Raw genomic sequence first — 23,796 nt, 5'->3', positions numbered from 1 at the left:
GAGACTCCCCATATGGGGAATTTCGGCCGCCGGGCTGCAAGTCTTGGTCGAGTTGCCGGTCGGTGACCGTAAGATGATGATAACAACAACACAACACAACACCGGTCTAGAAGCGGAGGAAATCTCCAATCCGGCCAGGAATCGAACCCAGGTCCGATGCTTGGTAGGCAAACACATTACAACTCAGCTAAGCAGGCGGACAGCTCAGCCAGTACAGTCATGGTGATGGTGTTCTGGGACTCCGAAGGGTTTAATTTGTTTCACGGCCTCCCTCATGGCGCAACGATCGGTTCTGAAGTGTAGTGTCTTTTCCCAAGGAAACTGAAGAAACGACTTCGGCGTGATCATTGCCACAAAAACTCAAATGAACGTAGCCTTCTTCATGACAACCCAAGATCTTACGCAAGTCTGAACGCCCACGACTTCCATCTATTTTTCCCAATTAAGACTGCGCCCCAGCGGGAAGCAATACGTGGATGATGGGGAGGTTATTGGTGCAGCAAATCGCTGACTTCGACGTCGACCAGCAGAGTATTACGACGAGGACATACAGGTCCTCCCAGGAAGGTGGAGTAAGGCCGTCGCTTTCAACAGAGATTATGTTGAAAGATAGAGTTTTGTATACAAAAGATTGGGGAATAATGTAGTGGAATGGAATCCTGAATAAAAGCGACCTGCATTCCGAAAAATATGTGTTGCACTACTTATTGAACTCTCCTCGTGTATCAGTCATAGTGGCTGGCGAGTAGTGGCGTGCTGGTCTTCCGGCAACCCACAACCAGATGTTTTCAGTGAGCGGTAGATTTGGAGAACATCCAGGTCTGGGGAACAATAGAACATCCTCTGAATCGAGGTAAATCATTTGGAAATGTGACGCCTTGCATTACGGTGTCTTCGAAGATAAGGCAGAGCCACAGGTCTCAACCCGCTATAAATGTAACTCCTAGTGTCCAGATTACCATCTGTACGAATCAGAAGTGTTGTGTAGTCTACGAAATAACATACCATATGGCGAGGTGCTGGGTACGTACGACATTGAGGAATGCAATCTGGCAACGTTCGGTCACCTTGGAGCCTCCACACAGGGACACACCCATCGTGATGCTCTACACAGAACCTACATTCGTCGGCAAATGAGACATATGGGTACTTCTTGGCTTTATTCCTGATTTGGGGTTATGCTGAATTGATAGTTATTGCCATACCCAAAAATGAAATACGTTTAATGCCAGTTTGCTATTTTTAACATACCGTCTTCATGGCGTTCAAATTATAATGGGCAGAAGCGTGGAGCTGCGCTCCGTAGTAACATTTATTACTAAATATTCATTCATTACAGTCTTAAAAAATTAAGGGGTTTTCGTTTCTCGTTTCCTTGGCTACTGGCTCTACAAGAGTGGGTATTTACTACTGTGCAATCTGTCCATTACGTACGACACATATCATATCCAACTTTTTCTTGACCAGTTGAAGCCTATTGCACGAGTTCTCTAATATATAGAAACATGTATCAAATATATCCAAAAAATCCGTCATGTTTTACAGCGTTATTTACCAATTATATTATTTATATGAATGCCTGGTGTCTGTTCTTTCGGACATGTTCAAAAGAACAGATACCACACATTCCTATAATTGATTCTCCTAGATGGATAATGGATCCATCTTCTTCAATGCGGATGCACAAAATACATCCGACCTCCTGCGGGAATCTCAGAGTAGAGAGCATGGAGGAAAAGAACAGCGACTGCGGACAGGGGGTGCTCGGCGGAAATGTGGGTCAGCAGTGAGGCGTGACGAGATAGTGCACGCATTTGCGATAACACTATGTCCGGAATGGTGTAGTCCGAATACTGGATATAAATGTTTTATGCAAAGCTTATTACATGGCCCAAGTTCATCCGCTTCCCTCGATTATGGCGAAGAAACTACAGCAACTGTCTGGTCTTTTCTTATGGAAAAGACATATATTTTGCTTACGGTATGAGATGGTCACGAAGTCTCGTTCCTTTGGGGGTTGGGCCTGGCTGACATACGAAGGAAGACGCAGATACTCTATGTGCGACGTACTGTGTTGATGATAACTCAAGAAACTCACACATTCACGTCTCGTTTATTTCTCTGTGTCCGTTCCGCTAGTCGTGAACCCCCTATTGATGTTGGTTGCATAAATTAGAAGTTAAAACACATCCGTGACAACTATCTTGCGGAGAGCCATTTAGGGACAGACATCTTATGGAGACCTGTCCTTACCATAAAATTCCTAAAGACTCGTTGTGAAGCTGTCCCTTGCCCGAACCTCGTTGAAAGAGAATCGCCGCAAACAACCTGGACGACACTTTTGTTCAATATCAGTCTTCCGATTTTGCCAATACGCGTAGCGTCCTCGTGGTGTAAGGCAGTAAATAACTTGATTCCAACGAAAGAGTGACTTTTCCGTATTGGGCTTAGTGACACGGATTTATGTAGTGGTTTAAGTCTCCAGATACGATACGACATCGCTTTACTTGTGGAGGTCGTATGGCAAACTGATCTTGGATCAAGACACAACTGGCCTTCCTTACTCGATCTTCTGAGACTGAATGCACTACAGACATCATATTTAGCCCAGATTCTATTTTCTTTCTACGGTCGAAAACCCACACCGTTCTGTGGTTGCTGGGACACTTCGTTCATTATGTTGTAGAAGACGAGGGGAAGATCACATGAACTGCATGCTGTACATGGTCACTGCCTATTGGACATGCTTGCGAATGCCTCGATATCGAGACATCTTCGCCAACATGTTGAATCTTTTTTTCCGTCGGCAAGGTGTTGGTTAATTTCATTTTTCTGATGTTAAGTGTTTTTATTTGTTATGTATGTTCCCATCTGATTTGCTTCGGCTCGTACTCTCCTGGTTTCCCTGTTCGTTTTGTTTTGTGTTTTGACTCAGCATCACTCCAGTTCTATTGTAAAATATGTATAGATGAAGTATAGATACACATGTGCGTCTAAAATCCTTGAAAATTGGGGTTTTTCTTAGTTTTCTATTTCGAGTGTAATCTGGTGTCGCTTTCCTTCTACTTTTAGATTCTATTAGAAACTATGAAAATATATAAAAACACAAAATTAAAAAAAAAATTGTAAAAACATATTGAAAATAATAGATTATACACATCATGTGAGTTTGGTGGTGGTTTGTCGGATACGTTCTCGTTTTCTTTTTTTTCCTTTCTCCTTTTATTTATTACTCTGTTATCGTAATAATTTTTTTCTTCCATTTGCAGCTTCTGTTACATGATGATCTGACTATGGTCTACTGACGTGTCATAATAGTACCAAGACATTCTGATAATAAAAAAATGGGGTAGTGTTTAACGTACCTGCTTAGTAAGCAGGAAATCCTTTGTTCGAACCCAGGTCAATTACATATTTTTCACTCGTCGACGCTGATTCCGCGTAATTTCCCGATGCAGATGACATCATTAATCCATTCCCTTTCCTTACTCCCCCCCCCCCCCCATCATCAATTTACATGTATTATATTATAACTGTCGTTTAATCTGACCAAATGATTTAACATTATATTCATATTAAGGATTTATCTGAATGCACTGCCGATCATAAATTGACAGTTCACATAGTCTTAGAAACGTAATCTTTCGAAAATATCTTGTTCCACTGTTTGTTTTGCTTTTGCGCGCGTATTGCAGCCAAAATTTGACTGGAGTTGATAACATCTTGACCAACTCTCTGAATGTGTTCCGTTGGTGGGGTCTATAGCCTCATTAGGTTTTGTCGCACCCATACCGTCACGACAGCACGAACCAACGTCTACCGCTACTCATCAGTTCAGTCGCTCTTTTCCCATGCTAGAAGCGTCCAGTAGCGATCTTGTTGGACTTATGGTAGTCTCAGGCACCTGTGGCGTGCGATGAAAAGGTCTGCGTGTCAATGGAAATGGTTTCTGCACCACGAGGGGAATTTCTGGCTCGTATGGTTGCTCACTGTTTGATTTAGTCTAGCATAAAAATTTGAGTGATAATGCTAAACCGGTCACCCGGTAAGTCCTAAACGTTTCGAGACGTTAAGGTGTTCTACATAGTCTCCCTTCACTTGAGTACAACTCACTGAACTTTTATGCAACAATATGAAACTGTCAAAAATGTCCTTCTTTGGGATATGGTTCCAGTGGCACGTCACACTGGCTTGAACATCGATTATGTCATACCTTCATGTGAATTTACGCACTTTGCCGTTTTGCGGTACGTTTATACTGACATCACCAAGTTTCGTCAACCTTGATGACTTTTTCAGGAAAGGATTGTCCGTGTCTTCCATATGAATCAAATCGCGGCAGCCGGCCGAGGTGGCCGAGCGGCTGTAGGCACTACAGTCTGGAACCGCGCCACCGCTACGGTCGCGGGTTCGAATCCTGCCTCGGGCATGGATGTGTGTGATGTCCTTAGGTTAGTTAGGTTTAAGTAGTTCTAAGTTCTATGGGACTGATGACCTCAGAAGTTAAGTCCCATAGTGCTCAGAGCCATTTTTTTGAAATCGCGGCAGGCGACCAGGCGTCTTTGTTTTTGTTCAGGAGTCAAGATGAGAGTGACAAAGTTTACAGGCACTTTTCTCCACGTCATACCATTGGGATAATGTCTTGAACACTCGATTTAGGGACGTTGCTCGAGTGCAATTTGTGACGCAATAATGTTGACATACTAAGGTCACACGTCCACTACTAAACTGTGTCTGCTCGCAACTGACTATTCGAATGCACATCTGTTTTTTACAGTTGTTAGTTCAAGCTGCGCTCTTAGTTGTTGTGCTGACATCGCTTTTAAGTCAGGAATAAAATCAGTCCCGGACCTTTTTGGACGGACGGTGTACAGTGCTCAATCTATTCTCTGATATTCGACGCCCATTCCTTGATGTCAACCGCGTACGGGAATTGACTGCTGGCAGCGATTTCTGCACACTGTGACACGACAAGTTAAAAAGAACTTCGTAGTAGCTTCTTTTGTTCAAACCGCGCGGTTGCTCGTCTGGGCAGGTTCGCCGGAAGCTGGAGGACATGGTGCTGGAGTGTGGCGATAGTGGCAGGAACATGTGCTTCTTTCAGATTCGTTGGCGTTTCGTTCGTTTCATGAATGTCGTTATAATTTCAGAAAAACAGCCATTGTGATACACTTTTACTGAACTCAAAGCATAGCACGATACACCTAATTAAAGAGCTCATGGGGACGATTATTTTAAAGTATAAATTAACTATGGAAGTGAAATGTTTAATTGGTTAATGAATGGAAAGGGAACTGATGAAAAGTTTTTGCAATAACTGTAATACCATTTACTGTAATTGAGTCACAGACAAAATCGATCTACAAATGAAAGCTGTCGTCGAGGCATATCGTATGAGCTACTCACATTTTTGTAAATGCCCTTAATTAGTCGATGAGAAGCTTCTAAATTCAGTAATTAATTGAAATCAACGTAACTAATTATACAAGACAGATGCATAAAGAACATTTCACGATGTGTGGGAAAAAGTAACAACACATTATGAACAGCATATAGGTCGTAAAATTTCAGAGTTCAATTGTTTATGTATAATTAATCGCTAGTTCGCAGTTTTGCCCATAACTTAAATTCTATAATATCTACATAACTTTAGCTGACACAAGCTGAAATAGCAGCTCATTTCCTGTAAGAGTGATATGCCATTCATATGTATGGAATAAATTTTCAAGGCAAAGCTAACTAAAACGAACTTCAGTACTAATTATGTAAAAATTCCTTTCGCCTCAATTACAATTGTGGGTGACCTATTCGCCTAAACATTTAGTACGACAGCCACGCGGGATTAGCCGAGCGGTCTATTGCGCTGCAGTCATGGACTGTGTGGCTGATCTTGGCAGAGGTTCATGTCCTCCCTCGGGCATGGGTGTGTGTGTGTGTGTGTGTGTGTGTGTGTGTGTGTGTGTGTGTGTGTGTGTGTGTGTTTCTTCTTAGGATAATTTAGGTTAAGTAGTGTGTAAGCTTAGGGACTAATGACCTTAGCAGTTAAGTCCCATAAGATTTCACACACACACATTTAGTACGACATATCATTTTAATCAGCATCTCAATAAGTATCCCTTCATGTCTTAAGTTTTAAGATACTACGTAAGGATAAAAAGTTGCAACTGAGAATGGTGAAAGCCATTACAGCTGTTGTCGTAATTAATGAGAAACTCATGTGGCGTCTATAAAGGGGGAAGCCATGTGGTCCTCTATGACAGTGTGCTGGGAGCGTTTGAAAAGGAAAGAGCAGTGTTTCTTTGGGCGGTAATTCAGCCGCTTGAGGTATCGGACTGCGATGTTTTCGCACTTGTGGACACATGTGATTTTTTGTGGTCGTTTGGAGTTGGGGCTTTAACTCCGGCAGGATGGTGCGTGCGAAGCAGTCAGCTGCACTTGTGTTTTTTCGTGTGTAGTGTTCGTCTGCAATTGGAATTACGTTTCTGTCTTCAGTTTCATTAAAATTTACAGTGATCCTGGAACATTGCAAGGGGCCCCGAGTCATGTTTAGATCGTAATTATGACAGCAGTCAGATCAGTTCTCACCAGTCCGCTCTTGAATATGTGAAACTTATTTACTTAGTGGTGCACTTTTCAATTGTTAATCACGTTGTTATGTGACACTGTTTACAGACCATACATGTGCAGTATATCCAACCTAATAAGCAAATTTTCTGTTTATGCACATAATTGAGATTAAGTCTGAATTTTAGTGACAGGGACTGACAGCAACCTTTTCGACCATTACCTGTATGATGTAGACGATCCAAAGACTTTAAAAGTGGTCGCTCTGCAATTTCCGAAGCACAGGATGAAAATATGCAAACAGCTCGACATAGGAGGCTTGAACAAATATCTAGACGCTGACCAAGCACGCAGGTTGCGTTGTTGTATTTGACCACGAACGGCACCTGTGAAATGTCCTCAAAACGTTGGAAGCGTCAGTTGTGGTCAGAAAAGTGTTGTGAAGGCATCATGGAGGTCAGTGACTTCGAACATGAGCAGATTGTTGGTCCTCGTCTTGTGAGTGATTCCGTAACCAAGGTAGCCGATGTGTTTGGTGTTTCAATAGCCACCGTATCGAAGATTCATAAAGCGTTCAAGGAAAGCGGAAAAACATCTTCCGCTAAGTCCCAATGCGGATGAAATTGTGTGTTGAGTGATGTTTACAGACGGTTATTAAAGAGGAATCGCCAACACTGTTAGCATCAAAACAACTCCAAAGTAGCTCCACAACCAGGGAATTGCAGGGCGAGGTGGAATTCAAAAACCACTCATCAGTGAATCGAATGCCCGTAACAGGTAAACGTGGTGCCGAAGCCATGAAACCTAGGCTGTGGAGCAATGAAAGGAAGTCATTCGGTCGGACGACCTTGTTTGTTAAAAATGGCTCTGAGCAGTATGGGACTTAACATCTATGGTCATCAGTCCCCTAGAACTTAGAATTACTTAAACCTAACTAACCTAAGGACAGCACACAACACCCAGTCATCACGAGGCCGACCTTGTTTCGGTCTGTTTCCAACTCCTGGGCGAGTCTACGTTCCAGAGTGAAACACAGGGAGGATTAGGTCATGATTTGGGCAGCCATATCGTTGCAATCCATGAGCCCAATGGATACTCTGCCAGGCCGCGTTACTGTCAAGGTTTATGTTACCATTTTCGGTGATCACGTCCATCCAGTGGTACTACAACTATTCACCGATGTTGATGCTGTGTTCTAAGACGACAAGGTCCATGTTTATACAGCTCGCATCGGCCAGGACTCGTTTCATAAGCGCGAGGATGAACTGACGGATTTCCCTGGCAACCACAGTGGCCAGATCTCAATGTTATTGTGCCATTACGATCTGGTGTTGCATAATACACTACTGGCCATTAAAATTGCTACACCACGCTAAAGCCACAAAAAAAAGCCACGAAAATGTCGTGCTACAGACACGAAATTTAACCCACAGGAAGAAGATGCTGTGATATGCAAATGATTGGCTTTTCAGAGCATTCACACAAGGCTGGCGCCGGTGGTGACACCTACAACGTGCTGACATGAGGGAAGTTTCCAACCGATTTCTCACACACAAACAGCAGTTGACCGGAGTTTCCTGGTGAAATGTTGTTGTGATGTCTCGTGTAAAGAGGAGAAATGCATACCATCACGTTTCCGACTTTGATAAAGGTCGGATTGTAGCCTATCGCGATTGCGGTTTATCGTATCGCGACATCGCTGCTCGCGTTGGTCGAGATGCAATGACTGTTAGCAGAAAATGGAATCGGTCGATTCTTATCCGCATGGCTGTAACGGATCGTGCAGCCACGTCTCGATCCCTGGGTCAACAGATGGGGACGTTTGCAAGACAACAACCATATGCATGAACAGTTCGACGACGTTTGCAGCACCATGGACTATCAGCTCGGAGACCATGGCTGCGGTTAAGTAGAGGGGGGGAGTGGTTCTTTTTCATCATCTTAACCAGTCGTGAAACAGAGTTTGTAACATACACTTGTTCCATTTTGAAATGATGGTACTCGCTCTGTGTTTGCTGCTGTCTGTTTCTGAAAGTACGAAATTGGTCCGGAAAAGTAAGGCTTTTGCAGTTGTAACATCCGAGGTACAAAATGGTCACATTCCTAGCAACAAATTTCTCCTTCAATTTAAAATTGTTGCAGTCGAGAAAATATTGTTAACACTGAATTTAATACTATATGTGTCACATTATTACTCTACCACACCCCAATAATTAGTAAACGAAATCAAATTATGAAGAAATATTACCAAAAAAACTCGTTGCAGTTTAAAAACATTTTGTTGTAGACGCTTTTGGCAACTAAGATAAATTTCTATGTTCAAGGCAGAGAAAATTGTTAGAACATTAAAGAAATTCAGTTCATTTGCAAATATCACGCGTTCCATTCTTCCGTTTCAAGGTACAAGGAGGTGCATGTAACTAGTTCTGAAAATATACAAAAGTTTCCTCGCCATAATCCTCTATAACTGAAAAATCAACGGTATGCTTTAAATAGTTTTAATGTATTACGCAGTACTTAAATTTGCACAACTCGTAATACCTCCAAAACCTACACGAAGCACAGCTTCGTGTCTCACAGTACTAAAAACGATATAAAATGTCGAAACCCTCTTTTGTCGGCTTTTAATGCGCGTTACTTCATGCGATGTGTGATAATGAGGAGAAAGAAGAAATCTCTACCAACAAACCTGCAGCTTCAATTTAACTTATGGGAAGTGGCTTATTTCCTCCTTTTTTCCTCCACAGAGCAAATAGGCTAGTTTAACGATTCTTTTCGATTCCCAACATCTAAACAGAGAACAGGAGAAACTGTATCTCTATCTAGCGCTCTTTTTTTTTTATTGAAAGCATAGCCAATTTATGTTTGTTGCTGTTTGAACTTGTCGAGTAAGGTGTTTCCCACAATAACTGACTAACTTTAAACCTGCAGCCTTCTTAAATTAATACTAGTGGGCTTTTTCACCATCTGTAACTTTCATATAGCAGAAGTGGGCTGTCTCCTCCATGTCACACAGGAACTGACGTAATCGGTGACGGACCTTTGAACTATAGGCTAGTATCGTCATTAGATAACCGGCTCCAGAAATGAGCTATTCACATTATTTTATCTTAGTATTTTATTGAGTGGTTTGCAGTGAATGTAGCAGACGTTGCTTGGATGACGTGTGCTGGGGATGACTAAGTCTACCTGACGGACAGTATAGCGCTGCGCTTTTGTTTTGAGCAGCACGTGGGTAAACAGCAGAGGTACAGAGCACCCAATTCGACAGAACATTTTAATCGAGCGCCCGCCCGCGGAGGCTTTACACTTTTATGGTAGCAAAACAACGTGTTCTGCGTATCACGCTGCGTGTAACTGAGAAAGTTTTATGTGCACGTTGCCGTTCTGCGTACACGTGGTAACATTCATAACGCAAGTCGTTTACCGACAGCGCAGTCAAAACTGTCTGCTGAACCATGTGAATACGTGGGAGTTTTAATGACAACAACATGCGGGAGTTCGTGTGTAGGACTGAAAAAAGCAGAAATTTATGGCAGTAAAGGCATGTCATGGAGAACGCAGCAATCTGCATGTGTATTAATTAATATAAGCAGAACAAGAAAGACCTTGCAGATAACATGATTCCCAGTGACAGTCACAGAAACAACTCTGGTTTTCACAGGTCAGGAACACCATAATCTACCATACGAATCATCACAAACGTAAACGGATTATTATTTCAACAACTACACGGCCGTAAATCTACGCAGACTTTATAGTGTCACTGGCGGGACAGATTCCATTCCCTGAGCCGGTGAACGGCGAAACGTTTGCTTTATCTGTGGCTTTCACACAGACCCAACAGCTGGTGGTGAGGTTATCGTAAACTAAGTGCACGATTTGATGTTCTGTTAACGTGGAAACCTTTGTCACTCTATATTAGAATTTCCCGTGCTTTGACACCATGGACACCTTAAGACAGGCGCACTGAGTTGCAGTGCCTGTATTGTTTTTATTTATTTTGTAGTGTCCTTCAGACATGCACGTATGTTTGAAGGAACAGGCACTGCAGCAATCGACAGCTATATGAAATACGAGAAACATATGCGCACTTGCGAATATGGCTAAACTTTCGCTGCAGTATGTATAGTGACAATGAAAATTTACACCGGGCTGGGACTCGAACCCAGTCTGGGGCGGTCTGGGGGGTAGGCTCCGGTGGTTGAGGTGGTCAAGCAGAAGACCCAGGTTCGAGCCTCGGCCCAGAACAAATTTTCTTTGTCACCAGTACGTAGTGCACCCGAAGCTTAGCGGTGTTCTTATTTCAGATGTCTCAGAAACGTGAAATTTTTGTACCAATGTACCAATGTCATAATGGTTAGTGAAATGTTATCTCAACAGTCGGGAAAAATTACAAACCACATGGTCGGCACATGTAACTGCTATGGCGAAGCCAATCAGCTGTCAACGAGCTCTGCCGTTTGTGATATCATGGCCGTAAAGCCATATTTGTGTCCTTCGTTTTATATTATGTCAGTGATAGGAAGTTAAATCCACTAGCCAAATATGTCGTTCCAGAGCAACGAGCTGGCCATCAGTTCTGACGCTACACCGCTTAATGGTGCGTGATGGAAGATCTCACTACACGTAATAAGTAAAGAAGCACTATAAAGGCTCTAATTTTATCAGGTTAAATAAATTACAAGGAATTTTGGCTAATTAAAAGTATAAAAACGTATTATTAATACTTGGCCGCCACACAGTTGGTAGAAAAGAGTTAAGAGGTCTAATGTCAAAACAAGTCGAATAAGTCATCCTCAGGAAGTCGTTCCTTGAGACTGCATGTATTACTTACGTTTTGAGTTTTAAACTCAATTCGTTAATATTAAATAATGCCCAGCTCCTTAATTGCTGCTGCTTGTTTTGGAGTAGTACTTGTCCATAGTATGTTGCTGCACCGTATAAGCAGATTTCATACGCAGAATGTGACTTTGATGTCCTGTGCAAATACGGAAGCGTCAGACAGTAATGCCCATGAAACGAAAGTACAACACGAATAGGGCGACTATTTCTCTAGGAACTGATAACCTTAAGAGTTCAGACAGAATTCTAATGCTCCGGAGGCAGAGGACTGCATCTGAGTGATGGATGGACGAAGATAATGTTTAATGCTCTTTCGATGATAAGGTTTTTAGAGACACAGTCCTAGTTTGCAATGAGTAGCGACGTTGAATTGCGTTATCTGTTTACTATTTAAGGGAATGGATCTCAGATTTACAAAAAGTGACTGTGAGAAACTACCGAAAATGGATATTTGAAAGTTTGGGCAGGAAACTGGATCCAGATCCCTAGGAATGCGATACCAGTAACTGCATTGTTTTGGAAAATTGATCAGCGCTACTTCTTAAAAGCGTAAATTTGGTTAGATTAGAATCAGTTTTCGTTGATAGACCAAAAAATGATACGATTCTCGTGGGTGTGAACATGTCACAAAGTACAGCATAAAAAACATAGAACATTCGAATATAATACTTATTTCCCTGGTCATTTGTCAGGAGATTGTCAAGATATGTGAATAGATTATAGGAAACTGTAACTGCTAATACACTCCTGGAAATGGAAAAAAGAACACTTTGACACCGGTGTGTCAGACCCACCATACTTGCTCCGGACACTGCGAGAGGGCTGTACAAGCAATGATCACACGCACGGCACAGCGGACACACCAGGAACCGCGGTGTTGGCCGTCGAATGGCGCTAGCTGCGCAGCATTTGTGCACCGCCGCCGTCAGTGTCAGCCAGTTTGCCGTGGCATACGGAGCTCCATCGCAGTCTTTAACACTGGTAGCATGCCGCGACAGCGTGGACGTGAACCGTATGTGCAGTTGACGGACTTTGAGCGAGGGCGTATAGTGGGCATGCGGGAGGCCGGGTGGACGTACCGCCGAATTGCTCAACACGTGGGGCGTGAGGTCTCCACAGTACATCGATGTTGTCGCCAGTGGTCGGCGGAAGGTGCACGTGCCCGTCGACCTGGGACCGGACCGCAGCGACGCACGGATGCACGCCAAGACCGTAGGATCCTACGCAGTGCCGTAGGGGACCGCACCGCCACTTCCCAGCAAATTAGGGACACTGTTGCTCCTGGGGTATCGGCGAGGACCATTCGCAACCGTCTCCATGAGGCTGGGCTACGGTCCCGCACACCGTTAGGCCGTCTTCCGCTCACGCCCCAACATCGTGCAGCCCGCCTCCAGTGGTGTCGCGACAGGCGTGAATGGAGGGACGAATGGTGACGTGTCGTCTTCAGCGATGAGAGTCGCTTCTGCCTTGGTGCCAATGATGGTCGTATGCGTGTTTGGCGCCGTGCAGGTGAGCGCCACAATCAGGACTGCATACGACCGAGGCACACAGGGCCAACACCCGGCATCATGGTGTGGGGAGCGATCTCATAGACTGGCCGTACACCACTGGTGATCGTCGAGGGGACACTGAATAGTGCACGGTACATCCAAACCGTCATCGAACCCATCGTTCTACCATTCCTAGACCGGCAAGGGAACTTGCTGTTCCAACAGGACAATGCACGTCCGCATGTATCCCGTGCCACCCAACGTGCTCTAGAAGGTGTAAGTCAACTACCCTGGCCAGCAAGATCTCCGGATCTGTCCCACATTGAGCATGTTTGGGACTGGATGAAGCGTCGTCTCACGCGGTCTGCACGTCCAGCACGAACGCTGGTCCAACTGAGGCGCCAGGTGGAAATGGCATGGCAAGCCGTTCCACAGGACTACATCCAGCATCTCTACGATCGTCTCCATGGGAGAATAGCAGCCTGCATTGCTGCGAAAGGTGGATATACACTGTACTAGTGCCGACATTGTGCATGCTCTGTTGCCTGTATCTATGTGCCTGTGGTTCTGTCAGTGTGATCATGTGCTGTATCTGACCCCAGGAATGTGTCAATAAAGTTTCCCCTTCCTGGGACAATGAATTCACGGTGTTCTTATTTCAATTTCCAGGAGTGTATTTACAGAACTGATACGCTGTCAGAATGATACATAGTTATGCACTTTTAATAAATTTGTCGTACACAAATTATCTGATCTTGGCTGTTGTGAGCAAGTGCACTCAAAACTGAAATCTAACAGATATATTTGCTTACGCTGGTATAATAGTCCCTGTTAGGATATTCATCTATATAGTTGAAGAAGTTGCCTACCAAGAGGTCTTTCAAACGCTGTTTAAACATTGCTTTACCTGAAACCAAGTTTTTAATGGTTGCTGGCAATTTATTGATAATGTGTCTTCCTGAGTACTGGAGGTCTTTATGATGTTTGCCCTTATTTCTACTATTGAGAGGATGTATTGAGCTATTTGCTCGAAACAGAGACATATCATTTGCAAGAAATTTCTTTGAGGAGCATATATACTGAGATGCAGTGGTTAGAATACCCTGTTCCTTGGACGGATTTCTGCATAATGTTCTAGAACTTACACCACAAATGCGATTTTGCACTCTAAAACTTTTTGATCGGTTTGACGAGTTACCCCAAAATACGATCCCATATGACATAATGGAATGAAAGTAAGCAAAGTATGCAAGATTTTCTATATTTGTATCTCCTATAACTGACATCATTCGCATTGCAATTATTATCGAGTTCTAATCCCAGAACTTTCACGCTGTCAACCTCTTCTGTCTGCACGTCTTCATATGTTATACACATACTGGAAGGAAATCTCTAAAGCTTCTGAACTGTACATAGTGTAGTTCAAAGTAGCGTCGGGCATTCCGTGTAAGTTGAGTCAAGGTGTCACTCTGAGTTTTCGTCTCTAGGAATCGAGCCTATGTGTCCTAGTAGCGGAACACTGATTCTGATTTTCCATCTCTTGACGTTGGCCCCGCCCGAAGCATGTAATTTTTTTAGGGGGGAGGGGGGAGTGAGGTGGGATTACAAAATACCAGTCACGTCCTCCAAAATAATCAGAAACAAAGCAGTCGGGATACGCAAGGATAACGAGGAATATACTACTAAGAATATATTACCAAATGGTCGTCTCTGGGACTTGAAACTGAAACGAGAAATTTAATACATGGTTAAGCATGAAACTGGAAAAACAGTACGTTTTAGCGGCTTTAATCGGGAAGAGAAACGTGACTGACAAATATCCGACACTTTTAACTAACGAAAATAACGGGAAATGTTGGAAAAAACTGTAGAGTTAGCTTACTTTGAGGAATGTCGCTACTGGAACTCGAGACATAGAGCTCGAAGCATTATAACGTGTGAGGATAGAAACGTATAGCCTCTGGATCTCAGCCCCGTGTGAGTGAAGTGATGATGTGGAGTGGTACATGAAATTCCTGCCTGTCTTCGAAATGAAGAATGACTACAGAGATAGGTAAATTTGTGTGGGAACAGATTATCAAAAATTTGAAAACCATCGACATCTCAAGAAGAAGTATGTGTGACAGAGACGTTGATGGGAAGATTCTGTTATGTTAATAGTTTCCATATACAGTTACTGAAAGCCCCTCTGCCGATAATCCTGGAGACTTTAGAAGGTACCCTCGTGTGTCGGTTTATTAATTCATATGTTGAATATCTTATCAAGACATTTCAAAATAACACTTACGAAGTTGGAAAAGGTACATTTCTTCATGCAAGTCATTGATTTTAGTTGTCTGACAAGAGGTTAAAAATTAATCTAATAACTACTGAATTTTTTAGTTAATTAATAAAACCTCGATAAATAACGTTCATATTGTGCCACTTTCTTCCCATGTAGCAACTGCCAGGCATTTCAAAGATACATCTACTAGAATGTGGAGTTTGAGTATGTTACGAAACAAAACGTTGCCTTTACTCAGATTTATACTAGACGCCATCTGCACACAGAATTTTATGTCCAACGGAAAAATTTTCTTCTCAATCTGAATATTTAGCGCAACTGTCATACTTGTTTCCTGCAGGTTTCCAGTAAGCCCTGCTTCCTAATAGTAAGTTATTGCTTTCTCAGTTTTCTGTATATGTGACCTCACTAGTTCACTTCATTTGTAATTAATTCGTTGACTCTTTTCGTATTTGTCAAGATTAGTGTACCTTTCAGAAATTTTCCTAGTTTCAGTACATCTTTAAATACGTCCTATACCATATGCACCGAATCATGAAGTAATAAGTCACCATTTCTTGTGAGAGTCATGTCTTGGGTTTGCACTTTCCTATGCTTGCGTAGACAATTGAAACATGAAATGACCGTCCACTGCTTGTTACGATGGCGTTAATTTTACTTCCTAAAAATGTTTTCAGTACGACATTTTTACTTTCAAAGGAAATCGATAGCAGCCATTTATAAAATAAAAGCTGTAATATAAATGTCAAGAAATATGCATTAATATCTCAGAATAATATTATTAACAATTAAGTCAATTTTCCATTGTGTTAGGTGTCGATATTAATACACTCCTGGAAATTGAAATAAGAACACCGTGAATTCATTGTCCCAGGAAGGGGAAACTTTATTGACACATTCCTGGGGTCAGATACATCACATGATCACACTGACAGAACCACAGGCACATAGATACAGGCAACAGAGCATGCACAATGTCGGCACTAGTACAGTGTATATCCACCTTTCGCAGCAATGCAGGCTGCTATTCTCCCATGGAGACGATCGTAGAGATGCTGGATGTAGTCCTGTGGAACGGCTTGCCATGCCATTTCCACCTGGCGCCTCAGTTGGACCAGCGTTCGTGCTGGACGTGCAGACCGCGTGAGACGACGCTTCATCCAGTCCCAAACATGCTCAATGGGGGACAGATCCGGAGATCTTGCTGGCCAGGGTAGTTGACTTACACCTTCTAGAGCACGTTGGGTGGCACGGGATACATGCGGACGTGCATTGTCCTGTTGGAACAGCAAGTTCCCTTGCCGGTCTAGGAATGGTAGAACGATGGGTTCGATGACGGTTTGGATGTACCGTGCACTACTCAGTGTCCCCTCGACGATCACCAGTGGTGTACGGCCAGTCTATGAGATCGCTCCCCACACCATGATGCCGGGTGTTGGCCCTGTGTGCCTCGGTCGTATGCAGTCCTGATTGTGGCGCTCACCTGCACGGCGCCAAACACGCATACGACCATCATTGGCACCAAGGCAGAAGCGACTCTCATCGCTGAAGACGACATGTCTCCATTCGTCCCTCCATTCACGCCTGTCGCGACACCACTGGAGGCGGGCTGCACGATGTTGGGGCGTGAGCGGAAGACGGCCTAACGGTGTGCGGGACCGTAGCCCAGCTTCATGGAGATGGTTGCGAATGGTCCTCGCCGATACCCCAGGAGCAACGGTGTCCCTAATTTGCTGGGAAGTGGCGTTGCGGTCCCCTACGGCACTGCGTAGGATCCTACGGTCTTGGCGTGCATCCGTGCGTCGCTGCGGTCCGGTCCCAGGTCGACGGGCACGTGCACCTTCCGCCGACCACTGGCGACAACATCGATGTACTGTGGAGACCTCGCGCCCCACGTGTTGAGCAATTCGGCGGTACGTCCACCCGGCCTCCCGCATGCCCACTATACGCCCTCGTTCAAAGTCCGTCAACTGCACATACGGTTCACGTCCACGCTGTCACGGCATGCTACCAGTGTTAAAGACGGCGATGGAGCTCCGTATGCCACGGCAAACTGGCTGACACTGACGGCGGCGGTGCACAAATGCTGCGCAGCTAGCGCCATTCGACGGCCAACACCGCGGTTCCTGGTGTGTCCGCTGTGCCGTGCGTGTGATCATTGCTTGTACAGCCCTCTCGTAGTGTCCGGAGCAAGTATGGTGGGTCTGACACACCGGTGTCAATGTGTTCTTTTTTCCATTTCCAGGAGTGTATAAGTGCTAATAAATATGGGTATAATTGCGACTGGATACTACGGCTCATAGGCATTCTCCAAAATTTCCTACATATTATTGGTAGTGGATGTACGCCAGGAACGGGACCGCAATGCCTCTGTTTCGTAATTACTAAAGTATAGACCCTACGACATGTGGATTTTATAGTTGTCTCTGAAATACTCTGAATGTGATGTTGTTTGTGTCATACATCCCTGAGTTATAAGTTACTCGCCACATAATAATACTGTAACAGGTTTCGTCAATTCCTGGACTCGTTTAACTCGGTTTAGAATATGCAGAAGTTTATTACACCTTTTATAAGAGACTGTTGCACGTATTTATCGTCTCTCTTAGCTAATGGAGTTAACCTGTATCTCTTCCGTCCATTTACAGAGACATTCAGAGAAAGAAAAAGTGAATGAGAGGATACATCTTCCGAAAGTTGGTTTGATTGCTCACGTACCCCACGTTAGATAAAGCTCGGCGAAACTTCGTTTTAAACCTTTTTGTACTTACCATGAGCGCTAGTTCTGTATTTCATAGCGTTCCACCATGGCAGGAGTATCGCAATGTTCCTCAGCTGCATCTAAGACCTTGGTTAGTTTCTCCTCGACATTTCTCTCTCTGGTAAAGGTGCTCGTAAATCTATCTTCCTCGAAATTCTGTAAGTGCTGGGCGCTTGTTCTCCGTGGACGTCCGGCTGTTTGTTTCAAGTAATTATGATGAACAACTCAAGTTAAGTTTCTTGAACATTTTTAATAAAAATATTGTTTAGCTATTTCACGGCCTTGTTTCCCTAGATCTCGAAATGAAATAACGCTGTAGACAGATTGCAAATTATAGTAACAGTTATCCATTCGGGTTTTTCCATTTCGTGACAGTCATTTTAGTGACAATAAATGTAAATATTCGCTTATATTATCTCTCACTGCTGCACGTACTTCTGTTAATGAAACTTCAACATAATTGCTTATGTTAATGAAAGCATACTTTGGATAAAAAATTTCTTCAAATTTTTTTACGAGTTTATCATTTCGCTAGCCCAAAAACATTATGCACTAGTCTTGAAGCACTTCTGAATATATTACAAGAAGTAGCCCAGCCTGTTTACTGATACGTTATAAATTAGCCTAATTTGATTACTGCACGCTGTGGTGTAGTAAGCAACTAAGACACAGAACCACACAGGTCGTGTCAGAGGAATCTGAAGATTAATACTTCATTCACGGTTAGCCTGGAACGTCTGACATATAGTTCAAATCGCACACATCGGTTAATCATTTGGTAGAGGTTTCTGCCAGTTGTCAGCAAATCATCCAGTATTATCGACTGTCTAACAGAATACTGAAATCGTGATGTCAATGTAGCAAACATTTTCAATCTATTTTTTATCCATGTGTATGTTAATATTAAAGTGAAATATTAGTGAGATAGCTAGCAAGTACGACACTTTTGCGGGTGTCGCGAACACCCCACATTTCTGAGTACATGGACGCATCTGTGTTTCCTAGCTCTCCATCCTCGCCAACAATAGCAGACGTCCACATAGCGTCAGCGGACATCAGTATTACTGTACACTGACTTAAATAGCGTTTAAGTTTAAGTCAAAGTGAACAGGAGTGTATCTTCTACTTACTTCTGTCTTGTAAATCATCACGATGTTCGGCGGTGATGATTGGTGGACAAAGCCGAGAGTGACGATATAGCTGTTGATACTGCTCGCGTGATTCTGATATTATTGGCAGGATACTAAATTCGACATCATGTGAGAGCAGAAAAAAATGCAGTTTTAACCGTCAGCTATTTGTTTTAAAATCCTACTTATATGTCTATCAGTTATTACCATCCATGATGGTGCGCAATAGACGATTGTCGTTGCTTGTTTCATGTGTATATGTTCCCCCATGATTTTTCGTCCCTTTGGCGTAAATCACTTCGGAACGTGTTGGTTACTGCTGTACGTGACGTATTTGAATACTGATTGTAAATCTATGACAGCTTTAAGTTTGTATCAGCCTAAAAGGAACATGAAATACGCTTTTACCTGATCTGTTTTCACCTTACATCCTCTGAACATGGTCCCTGATCCAAACCGATAGACAAATATATTCTTAAAATGAAGACCATATGGATAAACAAACATTTTTTCAGTTGCTGATCTGCTGCTGATTATCACATCACCAAAACGTTAAATGAACGACAGTGTCCTACCAATACCTAACCAAGACACCATAGAAGTGCATATGGTTGGTACATAAGTATTGCGACTGTTACCAAAATATGAGGTTCTGATCCAGGGCAACAAAATCAGCTTAATATCACTGCCCTACAACTGTTAATTTTGTATCACAGCCTACAACTGTTTATTTTGTTAATTATCGGTGAAGGTAGAATCCATCTGTATCACAGCCTACAACTGTTTAGTTTGTTAATTTATAGTAAAAACATAATGGACACGAAGGTATGATGCGGGAAACAAATCGAGAACCAATATCACCGTAAGCGAGCATCAGCAACGCCTATCTATCAAATATGAGTAGCACGATGCTGAGACTTTTGTCCAATTCGTAGAATTCCTCGAAGAACTTAGGTGAAAATAACACAAATCTGTAACGTTGTCACTTGACGCAGACCATGGTTTTTACATTAACATTCTGACACACAAACACACTGTCGGATTTTACTGAAACATTCTATCCCGAATGAATATTTCGATCTCCAGCTGCACGTGTGCTGTTTTAAATTTTCCTGCCAGAATAACAAACTCGATTGATGTTAGTCGTATCTGCATAGCTCACTAGGTAAGAGCTTAGCCCGCGACTGGCAACGTTTCTGGTTCGAGACCCGGCACAACATTAGCGGCATGGAAGAAAACAGAACGGAATTTCTTGGAGGAGAATGAAGAATTAATCATCTCCCCGGCCGAAAACAGGATTGCTAAGGTATCATCAATGCTACATGTTATCGTAAGATAGTTATGATTATTAAGAAAGGTAACACATCGGCACTCATTATAAGACAGACAAGCTACGAAACAACTCTGGTCTCTCTGGCGAACTTGTAAAGGGCTTAAGGCCACGATGACCTAAGCCTACCAGACATATAAATTTACATCTACATGACTACTCTGCGATTGAGAGTCACGTGCTTGGCAGAGGCTTCAGCGAAACATCTTCAGACTATTTCTCTACCCTTTCACTCTCGAACTGCGTACGGGAAAAACGAACTCTTAAATCTTTCCCTATGAACTCTGATGTCTCTTATTTTATTACCATAATCATATCTTCCTATCTATGTGGGCATCAATAAAATATTTTCGCATTCAGAGGAGAAAGCTGGTGACGGAAATTTCGTGAAAAAATCACGCCACAACGAAAAACGTCGTTTTAATGAATGCAACCCAACTCGCTTATCATACCCGTGACACTCTCTCCCCTTTTTCGTGGTAATACAAAATGAGCTGCCCTTCCTTGGACATTTTCGCCTTCCTTCGTCCGTGCTATCTGGTAAGGATCCTATACCGCACAGCAATACTCCAGCAAAGGATGGACAAGTGTAGTAGACGAATTATTAGGTCTACAGGCTATCCTACATACAGGCTGGCTAAGCATTTAACACAATTACTATCGGTCACTGTAGTCACCATATTAAGAACTCTCAAATGTCTGTAGAGATAGAAAAAAGATGATGACAGCACCACGTACAATCATGGTCAGTTTCGATGTGGGCACACTTTTTACATGGGTACCAGTAAAAGAAACATTACAACTACTGAAATTTAAAATAATTTTGACACTTCTCGGCAACCACTGACAAATAGCTGACGGAAAACCATGGGTTTGCGATTGTCACCAGCCATAGCTAATTGTTTCGTGGAGTATTTTAATCTGGCCTCATGACTGCGAGGAGCCGTAGCTGTTCATTGACCATGTGAACCGTATACGTCAAAGCATAATTTTTGCGGCGAATAGGACGGAAAAATGCCACTCTCGGTTGCGTTGGTCGAGTAGAAAACAGTAGAAAACATTTCACCCATTTTATAGAACAAAAACCGACACATACAGGCCTGTTATTCAATGGGAATAGTTTCCATTACTCGGACCAGAACAGAGATAAGGTGAATACCAAAATATACAAAGCAGGGGCTATTTAGGAGTCATCTGACGATGATGTTCAGAAGGAACGAGTATCCAGCCCGTAACATCAGGTCAACTCTGTCGAGGAAACCAAGACGCGATGCTGTTCAAGCATGTCAGGATAAGACATGGTGTCCACGTTTTCGTTAAACAATAAACATTTGTTTACAGCCCTCTTAATATCGATATTGACATCACCCTCCACACATTGCGGATGAAAAATGTATTTGGCCGTCTGGTGAACAGATACCTTGCATCATTTTAAAAGACGCAAAATCGCGACTCGTCCGACAATATTACACGACTTCAATCCGCAGCTTCCCCATTTCTTTACTTTTTGGGTTCATTGAAGACGTGCGGCCTTATATAACACTGTGAGCAATGGCATCACTCAAAATATCCATTACATTCGTTATAGGTGTGGTCATGGACGTCCAAAGAGGCTAGTTACTGTATGTCTTCAAATGGTTTCGGAAAGTAGAATATTCCATAACCTTTCCGGCATTCGTCGAGAACGGTGTTATTTCTTGTTCCAGTATTTCGGCTGACAGCGTTACAGCCGTCTACAAAATGAGTCCATGGCAGAATTTAAACCGTTTGTCACAGTACAGTGGCGTAAACGCATAGATTTGTGTCAAGTGCTTTAAATTCTGCCAGCGACTCAGCTTAAAAATGGCTGCAAGGTTATCAGTAGAAATACAAGAAGGATCAATAATAGTATCCCACAAGCACACCCGAAATATGATGGAATGTGCTAGCTCCTTTCTACCATTTTATCATGTCAACCGACCATACTGCGCTGATTCCAAACAAATGGCTTGCATATACAACCACATTCATGCAATGCCTTATGTCACCCTGGACTCTCATTCGGGAGGACGACGGTTCAATCCCGCGCCCGGCCATCCTGATTTAGGTTTTCCGCGATTTCCCTAAATCGCTCCAGGCAAATGCCAGGATGGTTCCTATAAAAGGGCACGGCCGATTTCCTTCCCCATCGTTCCCTAATCCGATGAGAGCGATGAACTCGCTGTTTTGCCTCCTTCCCCAAACAACCCAACCCAAACCTTATGTCAGCAGTGGAGGCTGGTGTGACCACTGGAAAATCTGTGCTAATATTTACAATGAAGAATGCTAAATTTCTTTACGTCTCTCAGATACCCGCATCTATTCCTGATTTCACACATATGTGAGAGGTTCACATATCAAAAGAGACAGACAAATAGAAAAGATACAAATGTAAAAAAGGTTGTGAAACTGTGTATAATTCAAAATTAATCGCCGTAACTGTTAGTACACTTATCCCGCTGTGAGACACGACGGTCAATGCCTACATGGAAAAACATTTGCAGTAGCCTGAGGAGCCATGACCGTACGCAGGCATGCACCTCCTGGTCTGAAACAAACCGACAGCCACAAATGCCTTTTTCTAGGGCTCCAAAAATACGGAAAACGCATGGGGAGATATCGGGACAGTACGTAGGATAGGTAAGGGCTTCCCAGTGAAACTTCTGCAGCGTTGTCGAAACAACCTTGACAACATGCAACAGAACTCTGCATTGCTGCTCACAAGCACTAATCTGAGTGAAGCATTACAACGTGTACGAACATATTCTCTTCCGTCTTCTACCTAAATGTGGAACGAAACAGCGGAGTAGAGCAGAACTTCATTAATAGAGTAGTTCGCTTAATTTTCATAATTAGTGGCTTACTAGGTGAACATGACATCACATACAAATTTGCTTCCCACACAAAACAGACATGTTGTTGTTGTGGTCTTCAGTCCTGAGACTGGTTTGATGCAGCTCTCCATGCTACTCTATCCTGTGCAAGCTTCTTCATCTCCCAGTACTTACTGCGACCTACATCCCTCTGAATCTGAACAGTCTATTAATCTCTTGGTCTCCCTCTACGATTTTTACCCTCCACGCTGCCCTCCAATGCTAAATTTGTGATCCCTCGATGCCTCAGAACATGTCCTACCAACCGGTCCCTTCTTCTTGTCAAGTTGTGCCACAAACTCCGCTTCTCCCCAATTCTATTCAATACCTCCTCATTAATAATGTGATCTACCCATCTAATCTTCAGCATTCTTCTGTAGCACCACATTTCGGAAGCTTCTATTCTCCTCTTGTCCAAACTATTTATCGTCCATGTTTCACTTCCTTACATGGCTACACTCTATTCAAATTCTTTCAGAAACGACTTCCTGACACTTAAAT

The sequence above is a fragment of the Schistocerca nitens genome, chromosome 3, assembly GCF_023898315.1.
Source record: "Schistocerca nitens isolate TAMUIC-IGC-003100 chromosome 3, iqSchNite1.1, whole genome shotgun sequence".
Lineage (NCBI taxonomy): Eukaryota > Metazoa > Arthropoda > Insecta > Orthoptera > Acrididae > Schistocerca > Schistocerca nitens.
This window is presented reverse-complemented; position numbering follows the sequence as displayed.